Genomic DNA, 10,193 nt, shown 5'->3' with positions numbered 1-10,193 from the left:
CCTGAATCTTCTCTTCCTTCATCAGTTCTACTTGTTCTTGAGGTTGATTGGTTTTTTTCTGTTATTCACCTCCCTCAATTTCCCTTACTCCTGACCACCCTGAGCTGGGAATTGAAATCCAGGGTCTCATATATGGAAGGCAAGTGCTTTACAAGCAGTGACACACTTACCTTTTCACATCTAAGCAAATGCTGCTTCTCTGAGGTTTCCCTAGTCTCATTAACTAGCCTTTCTCTTCTTCCATTGAATGACAAAGCATCATGTCCTTATCTTCTGTAAGTGTCACACTTTGATTATTTTTATGTAAATGCAAGTCTCCCAGATTATCTGACAGCTGACTGCCTGATACATAGCCTTATTTCTTATCTCTTCTTCTATATTTTCTAACACCATGTCAAAAGCATTGCAGAAATAAGCTAAATTAATATTTAACATACAAATTCATGAATGTAGCTTAAACAAGAGCAAAGATGAATCTACTACACACTCAGTTAATTGTGCCTACAGCAAGTGTCATATAGGAAGAGAGTGCATAGTGAACCCAGCCCCATCCCCAAATAGAACTTAGAGCCCACCAGGTTTTCCTCCGTAAGTCCAACTTTGTTTCCCAGTTTTCTCAGCAGAATGCCAGACTCATCTCCTCATTACTGGTAAATTTGCTCATTCCAAGATACACAGGTTTATTATGAGTTTCTATTTAGCTGAATGTACTACTTCTCTGCTTCTAATTAAGTCTTAACCTTTCTTTGAGGCTCAGTTTTAAGTCCATCTCTTTCAGAAAGCCTTATAGATTGGCTGTTGGTAGCATAATATTCTGGAAAGGACAATAGATGACAACTCACTGTCTCTGAACTCTAGTTTCTGCTCAACTGTTGAGCAGAATCAAGTGGCAAGCAATTGATTTAATCTCTCTTGGCCTCTTATTTTTTTAATCTATAAAGTAAGTACTAAGTAAGTACTTGGATTATATGACCTATACAGTCCTTTCAGGATTATTACAATCTTAATACTAATCACTCCAATTTTAGAACTTATAGCACATATAATATTGCAATCACTCATTAAAACTAAACTGTAGTCATGTGCATTGTTTATATATATATATTTATATACATACACACACACACACACACACACACGGGCTGGAGCGATAGCACAGCAGGTAGGGCATTTGCCTTGCATGCAGCCGACCAGGGTTCTTTTCCTCTGTCCCTCTTAGAGAGCCCGGCAAGCTACCGAGAGTATCCCACCCACACAGAAGAAACTGGCAAGCTCCCCATGGCATATTCGATTTGCCAAAAACAGTAACAACAAGTCTCACAATGGAGACATTACTGGTTCCTACTCTAGCAAATTGATGAGCATTGGGAGAATAGTGTGACAGTGCATATATATAGATATAGATATCAGGTCTGGTTCATTCAACTAATTTGTAAATCCCTCAAAAAATGTGTTCTTTAATTATTTTAGACCATGCAGTTTAATATAGAAGCTTAAAATAATGACAATAACAGAAAATTACTAATGTCTATTCTATGACTTTTTCCCTTGATGCTACTGCACTCCCCTGTCCATCCTTCTTCCCCTTTTCCTCCACAAAAACCCTTGAATGTCAGGAACTTGATAGAATGAGAAAATTATCTGCCCACACAAGAGCAAAATTGTTTCTTAAAACCACAAGAATACTTATTTTGTGTGTGGGGGGGTTTGTTCCTTATAATTTAGTTACTTAATGTAATTGAATTTCCTTTAAAAACTCAGAGAGAGCTCAATGCACTGAGAGTGAGTTTTGCACGCAGGAGGTCTGGGTTTGATTCCTGGTAGACCTAGACCCCTGAACACACTCAGGAGAGTCCTTGCTGAGCACAGAGTTCAGAGGAGACTGAAACACTGTCAAGTGTGTTTAGATGTCAAGCAATAAAAAAAAAAAACCAAAAAGGTCTTTTTTTTTCTCTTGAGTCTTATACAAGATATATAATCCTAATATTGGCAGATAATATTGGTTAACCAACCTGGTCTTGACGTTTAACTCCCTTCTCTTTGTTTACAGCTCCTTCACTGACCATAAATTGTGGTACATTGCATTGCAGCTAGCGTTGGTAGAGGGTCACAGGTACCATCATTAAGACATATATGGAAATCTGTAGTGTTGTCACTCTCTGCTTGTTCCTTTGTCCTATGTGTAACACACCAGAGCTAAATAACTAGACAGCGAATACTAATAATACTAATGTAACTTATACTAACAGTAACTAAATAGCTAGATAACTGTAACAGCTATTTTATGAACAAACTAAGGGAAAAACAAAAAATAAAAACCAACATGATGAAACTGACAGAGCAGACATGTGGAGAGATCCTGGTTCTTGGAAAACATCATTGAGCAGCTTTCCTAGTCCTGGACTGGAACTCAGGGAACTTCTTGTTCTAGGAGGAAGACACCCCCTCTCCATCAGTTGCACTACTGTTTTTGAGGTTTCCTATATGTTTCATCAGGACACTACTCTACTCTGTATGTAATTGATTCATTTGTTGTAAGGGCAGATGAGATCATGTAAGTCCCTTAAACTTTCCCATAGTATTCCCTCCACAGATGGCTGCTATTCTTCTTCTTATTATTATTAATTATTAAAAATATACCTCTGTTACCACCTCCTTTCTCCCTAGCCTCTACCTGCACAATATGAGTCTCATAAGGAAGGCACAGAGGTGCTAATAACCTTTTTATTTTTATTTTTCATTAATCTTTGAATTCCCATCTGTCTCTTCAGGCAGTTATAACTAAGCACTACAGGCTGGGTTGCTTATAAACTGATTTCAGAGCTCTGGAATCAGTACTCAGCATGGTGTCTGAAGCTCTCTCTGAGTTGGAGACACCAATCTGTTGTTTTCTTACATGCTGGGGAAAAAATTCTGATTTTCCTTTATAAGACATGAACCTTGTTTAGGAGGACTCCATCCTTGTCATCTATTCCCCTCTTATACGTCCCAACTTCTAAAACCATCACCTTGACGGTAATGATTTATCATGTGCATTGAGGGGCATGGCACAAAATTCAGGTCACGTACCATGTTTCAAAGATGACATCAGCAGCGGCATCTTGTTAGAAAGTAAGAGAACTAGAACATTGAGTCAGGACATCAGCCCCAACTGTCTGTTTCAGGACTGTGAGAAAGCTCATGCCCAGCAGAAAGAATCCCTTCTCAGTTCCTTCCTTTACTCCTGCATTGATAGCCTTTCATCCCAGACCACACCTGCATGTCCTTGCCCAGCCCTTCAGAAGCTGGTTCTCTCTCAGCCTTCAAGCCTCAGCCTGACTGGACCCTTCTTGGAGACAGTTGCCCTGGCGACCTTTTCTAACGCTGCTTCCCCACTTACTCTCCATCTCGCCATCTGCCTTGCTGCTGTAATATCAGGTTATCATTTCTCTTCCCTATGAGGGTGAGCACTTAATTAGAATGGCACCTTGTTTGTCTTGTTCACCACAGTGCCCTTGTTTACCACATGCCTGGCTCTAACTAGGTGCTTATTATGGACCATATGGAGAGGACACAGCAGGAAGGTGGCTGCATGAAACCAAAATGAAGACTCCCATAACTCAACTGCAATGCCCTCTGATCTTAGTTCTGGTCCCCAAAAGTGTGAGAAGGAAATTTTTGCTGTTGAAGTGATCTGGTCTGTGATACTCTCTAATAGTATCCGTAACTAAGGTCAGGTTCAATAAATACTTGTTAGTTCAATATACAAACTTCTAAGGGCTCAACATAGTTTAAGTTTTTGTTAAAATTCTGGAGAGATGGCACAGGGGTTAAGGCACTTGCCTTGCATGTGGTCAATATAGTTTAATCCCTGGCACTACATAGTGTCCCATGAGTACTGCCAGAAGGGACCCTGAGCCAGGAGTAAATCCTGAGCACTGTCAGGTGTAGCCCCCAAAATTAAAAACACAAAAGTAAATAAATAAAACAAAACATGTGCTGAAGAAAGGGTTAAAACATTGACTTATTTTCCACATGTGAGAATAATTATATTTTTGTTTTGGGGTTATACCTGGAGTGCTTGAAAGCTACTCCTGACTTTCTGCTCTGGGTACTGGGGATCAGCTTCCTCATGCCAAGCATACTCTCAGTCTGTTGAGCTCTCTCTCTGGCTCCAGAAAAATTATTTATTTTATAAAAAGAGTATAGAGAGACTTTAAAAAGAATTAGACTGCTTTTAAAAATGCCCTTTATGTTCATAATTTCAGGAATATGGCAACAATATTACATGAAGCAGAGTACATCTGTATCTCTCCCACACATGCAATATTTAATTTGCAAAGATTAGCCAAGACTCTTAGGACTTCAAAATTTAGCATCTTTCTGGGACTGGACAGATGGCTCAAAAGGGGAGAGCATGCATGTGCGCAGGAGGCCTAGGTTTGGTCCCATGAGCACCAAGATTCCTCCATTTTTTTCTGAGCACTGCCAGGGGTGACCTTTGACCCCTGAGCACTGAGGAGGGAGTGACCCCCAAACCAAAACAAATAAGCAAAATCCTCGCAAGTGTAGGAGACTCACCCAACTCCACTCATTGTATTGGAACACCGATAGATAGCAGGTTTACTGGAATCACATCACCACGACTTTAGAGATAAACACATGTATGGGGAACAGGTCTGCTGCATTTCATGATTATTTTATGACAGCAATCTCAGAGATGGATGAATGTACAAATGAAAGCATAAGTTGAGAGTTGTCTCTGTATGTGTGTCTTCTGAATGTGGTATATATGTGCAAGCATGTTAAAGGAGAAACTTGGTTTATTCAACCTTGGGTCACAAATTTTAAAAGACCTGGGTTCTGAAATAGAATTACAGGCATCTTGGGAAATATTAAATCCACATTTTTTTTCAAGAAGGGCTGCTTACCCTCTGGCAGTACCTCTAGGAAAAGCAATGGGGCTGGGCTGGGGGTATGGCCCAGTGGGAGAGGGCATTTTGTGAGATCCTGGACCCAATCCCTAGCTCAAAGAAGCAAAAAATGAAAACAAGCATGGAAGCTGAATATGGAAGAAAAGAGTAAGAAATATACCAGTTACTAACTTTTAAAAGGAGGTAACTGTTAAATATTTTTTTAGCTAAATTAAAAGGAAAATTGATGAGGATGGATATTTCCTAAATGTCCAAAAACTGTAGTTATGGAATTTGAACACATGGGAGTGATTTGTCTTTCAAAATATGCGAAGGATAATATTAATTGTTTGTAGCAAGATATCATTTAGACATCTATCTATCTGTAGGAGCTTAATTACACCAATCTAAAAACAGTTATAATAGGACTACCATTTTTGAGTTAAACTCATTTTTTATCTTTCTATCACTTATAGAAAAAAAATTTTACATGGGTATCCCTGGCAAATTTCCAGTCACTGGTTAATTAATGCTTCCAGTGTTTCAGTTAAGTTTATTTACATTTTCAATACACGGATGTAGGAAACAGTAACTGACTCAGCAAGTTGTGTGACTCTCAAAAAGATGGTCATTTAGTCATGGTGAAGCCCCTGGGGAATATGAAACCCTGACTCACAGTATAAACTTTCCTTGTTGTGAAACGGTTCTTCTTCCTGTTTGTGTTTTTGCTGAAGCGCATACATTGTCCACCTGGGAGTTTCTTAACATGGCTCAAGGCTGAGAGAAATAAATAATTGTTCTCTTTCTGACTCCTAAAAAGACTCACGGAGTGGGGTCGTTCCTGAACATAAAATTTGGAGCCTGGGGCCAGAGAGATGTACACTGAGGTCCTTCCCTTGGATATGCCCAGTCTGGGTTCAGTCCCAGGCACTACCTATGGTACCCTGAGCACAGTCAGGAGTAATCCCTGAGCACAGAACCAGGAGTAAGCCCTCAGCACTGCAAGAGGTGGCTCCAAAAGCAAAACTAAATAGAGGTTTGAACGTTGGACCGAGAACAGATGAAAAATGTTTGTCTCAGGGCTGAAACTCTTAGCAAATTTGAAAGTAAAGGCGAATCTTTTGCTCCTTGAAAGCTTTTTTTCATTGGCAGTTGATGCCAAATACATGTTACTTCTAGCTACTGTGTAAGCTGAGTAGGTTTCCCATCAATCACATTGCTTGGTATTTTTATATTTGGACTCTGGGGCAAGTTTCTTGCAAAAGAAATGAATAGTTTTACATAATGTTATTTATCCCAGTAACATTAATGTATATTAAATCATATGTTTACCTAAACTTTGTCTTCTAAATATTAAATTGGTGTATGGGTCCAGCTTCCAGTGCTTGCTTCGGCAGCACATATACTAAAATCGGAGTGATACAGAGAAGATTAGCATGGCCCCTGCACAAGGATGACATGCACATTCGTGAAATGTTACATATTTTTAAAAGATTACGTAGATGAAATAAAAAAACACAGTGGGTCCAGCTTCCAGATCCATGGCAGGGTGGGGAGGAGCTTAGTGGTGGGGGCTGAGTGGTGCGTTTGTGGGCTCTGCCCTCCCTTTCCCATCTGGGAAGTGGAGATCGTTCCTGGGGAGTCTCTGGGTGTGGAAGATGAAGCAGTCAAAGGAGCAGATCAGCCGACAGGGAGGAATGCTGCACCCTTTATTGGTGTCACGCACCTTCCAGCTGTCTTACACCGTTGTCTCTGCTCTGAATAAATAGTCTCTGTCCACTTTTTCCAGGGTCAGAGTGGCCTACGGCTCTTAGGACTCTCCCAAGATCTTCCGGAGCCCAGATAAGCAGTGATCTTAATTGACAGTAATGGTGGTGATGGGTGTCCCCTCTCCCTGTTCTCTCTGAATCTGTCTCAGAGGCGCCCACTCCTAGCTGCCTCGCTGCTCTATCTTTTTGCACTTTGTCCTGGCTTCTATGACCCTGCATTAGACTTGCTTAAATCTCTCCTAGTTTCTCATCTTTGAGGCTTTCCTGCTTTGCTGCCTCTGCTTTCTCTTTCTCTGTCTCTCTCTATCTCTCTCTCAACAAGGCAGTTTCCCCTCCTTCCCCTGGCTCTCCAGGCTCATCTAGATGGCCAGGGGCTGCGTGCCAGCACCCTTTAGCTGCCTGTGATTTGCTATCTTGTTCACTCAGGAGTTCTTTCTCCCTCTGCCTTGAACATTCTCTGCCTGTCTCCCCCTCCAGTCTTGGAGACTCTTTTTTTTATAGGGAAATAGGACAAAGGCATCCCTATGCTCAAATCTCTTTCCCTACCAATGCTCTGACAGTCACGTACCCAAGTGCTCAAGGCTCTACTGTTTCGTGCCCCTGCTAGCTCTCTGGCCCCAACATACTATAGTTAAAGTGGTAAAAATAAACATAAGGAGAAACTACCAAAAGGATATAGAGGGAAAAATATGCAAAAGAACTTATATATGATTATCAATGGATTTCAAAAGAACTCATATATGATTATCAAGAGGAATTGAAAGAGCTATGCTTGGAGTATCACATTTCACTCAAATGAGAGAAAGAATCCGGAGTTCCTACCTCCATTGATGATCAAGAATCAGGGATGCTGTCTTGTTTGCCAAGACATTTTTGTCAAAAATCAGATGGGCTGGACATGTAATGAGATTTAGAGATGACCACTGGACTAGAGCCGTTACTGACTGGATTCCACAGGACTTTAAAAGACTACGTGGCTTCCCACCTACCAGATGGTCAGACTTCTTCATCAAGATCATGAACGATCAGTTTGAGGCTCTTCATATTCCTAGAATGAACAGACGCCGTTGGGCTATACTAGCACACGACAGGGATGGATGGAGACGTTACTGGTGCCCGCTCAACCAAATCAACGATTAACGGGAAGTCAAGTGATCACTGTTCTGTCCTGTCCTCCCGTTGTTCATCTATTTGCTCGAGCGGGCCCAGTAATGTCTGCATCATGAGACTTGTTGTTACTGTGTTTGGCATATTGAATACGTCACGGGTAGCTTGCCAGGCGAGATACTCTCGGTAGCTTGCTGGGCTCTCCGAGAGGGACAGAGGAATCGAACCCAGCTTGGCCGGACTGGCTGCAAGCAAGGCAAATGCCTTACCACTGTGCTATCGCTCCGAATGGATTTCTTGGGAAAATCTTGCAGATCAGAGGGGAATGGTGCAATATATCCAGAGTGTGTGTATGAATATATATATATATATCTGATTATCATTCATAACTGAAAGAAGGGAAAAGAACTTTACAAACAAATTAATAGTGTGTCACCCTAAAATTGGCTTCATAAGAGCTCGTAAGGAGTGTGACAAAACATTGGATGATTTCAATCATGAATACAATATAAAGAAATAACACAGAGAAATGGACAAAATTAAGAACCATCCACGGGATACTGACAAAAACCTGAAGTTACCAGAAGAAATAGGGCTGTAGTAAGGACAAAGAGGAGGAGTTCTAATAGGCTGCAGTGGGGTTTTGTTTGCTTGTTCATAATAAAAAATGTGCACAGCTTTTCAACACTAAGTAGAGCACACCTGGTCATCTCTCTCTGCATTTTGCAGTCAGGGACTCACCCTGAAGGTCTATCTAAGAAAAGTCTGCTCAACCCACCACAGGGTATGTTCAGAAACTTCCCATGGTTTCCCCATCTTGCTTCTAATTCCACTTCCTTTGTCTGAAGTTGCCCCCGCCCCGGAATGCTGGGCGGCCATCTTCCCATAGTTTCTTTTTGCTATTTGTGCTTATCGATCTTTTTTTACTCATTTTGGTGGGTGGGAAGCCAGGGAAGGAACCCACAGTCTTGCACACTGGAAGCAAGTGTTGCATCACTGAGCCATATCCCTTTCTTAATCTTGTCCTTAGTTTGCCTCTGGGTCTTTGTGACCCAGCTCTTGTCTCATTATGTTTCAGTCATTTGTGTTGGGCAGTGCTTTGTTAGGTGACACATCCAGTGTGAGTCGGATGAAGAGACACTCTTGGCTTAAGCTGTGTTGCCAGCAGGTGGATTAAATGTCACTGTCTTCCAACTGCCTGGGAGCTCCTCCGCCACAGACCAGATCAGATATAACAGGATAAACCATACAAGAGAGCCCGCATGGGCATGGCCCTGAAGGCCAAGGCTTTTGGAGATGGTGTCCATGCAGAGAGAACTGTGCTGGGAAAAGTGGAAGCCAAATGACCAAGTGCTACAAGGAAGTGTGTCAGAGTTCAGCTCATCAAGAATGACAAAAACAAACAAAAAATAACACCACAATCAGGAAGGCAATAAAGTTATTGTGACTGAATTATATATACTAAGGCAAGAAGAAAAGGCCAACACACTAAATTTTGACAGTGAAATTCAGTAGTGGTGAGTTTCCATGTGGAAGGAGAAGAAGAGAAAGAGCAGAGGGGAGAGGAGTGGAGGGGAGGGAAGGGAGAGAGGAGAGAAGCGGAAAGGTAAGAGGAGGGAAGGCAAGGGGATCGATCAGAGAGAAGAGGAAGAGTGGAGGGATAGGGAGGAAAATCTCTTGACAACTGTCAGTCAGAGTGAGGTGGTCTCTAGATTAGGAGGTGGTTTGTGGGGTGTGGGGAGGGAGGTTCTCACCATTTGTTCTCCAGCAGTCAATCCCACAGAGCAGTGTGACTAGAATCAAATCATCTGTCTTCCCATAAAGCATGTTTCCTACTGTGGCCCCAGATTTTAATAGGAGCCATTGTCAAAATAAAACTTTTTTCCACGAGGTTTATCTATTCCTCTGAGAGCCTCATGACTGAACTGGGGGACAAAGAGGGGATGGCGAATGGAGCTTGGGCTGGTTTTGGGGACAAGTGGGCTGGGAAGAAGACACATTGCCGTGTCTCAAAGCCAGAGGGGCTGTCCCTGCTTCTGTCTATGCATGGTCTCTTGGTAGGATGCACAAAATGAAGATGTGGAGTTCAAGAATGGAAGAAACATAAAGAAAATTCCCTTACTTGATAAACTACTGGGGGCTAACTCTGATTAATTCTATTATACTGGGAACAGTTACTCTTGAAGAAACATATCATGACCTTTTCTCTCTGCCTCCCCAGCAAATCTCAGAAAAAAAATCAGAGTCAATCTTGCTTTGCTGAAAGAATTTTATTATTTTATGTAAAGCTAATGGAGAGATTTATGAGGGAGCTTATTGCTATGTCTAGTCCAATAGGCAGAGAGAAAATATAATCAAATCTATGTATATATTTGCCTAAACCTTTGTTTGGTTTTCACAGTAAACCAAAATGAAGAGGAAAGGA

The 10,193-nt window shown here is 41.5% G+C and overlaps 1 non-coding gene across 1 annotated transcript; it reads left to right on the top strand.

Moving 5' to 3' along the window:
- The first annotated feature begins 6,273 nt into the window (after window positions 1-6,273).
- LOC130045648 (U6 spliceosomal RNA) lies at window positions 6,274-6,380 on the top strand. The gene has a single exon (XR_008795613.1). It is a non-coding gene; the product is annotated as a U6 spliceosomal RNA (small nuclear RNA).
- Window positions 6,381-10,193: the final 3,813 nt, after the last annotated feature.

The sequence above is a fragment of the Sorex fumeus genome, unplaced genomic scaffold (genome assembly GCF_029834395.1).
Source record: "Sorex fumeus unplaced genomic scaffold, SorFum_2.1 ptg000128l, whole genome shotgun sequence".
Classification (NCBI taxonomy): Eukaryota; Metazoa; Chordata; class Mammalia; order Eulipotyphla; family Soricidae; genus Sorex; species Sorex fumeus.
The sequence above is the reverse complement of the archived record's forward strand: the minus strand, read 5'-3'. Positions and strand labels throughout refer to the sequence as shown.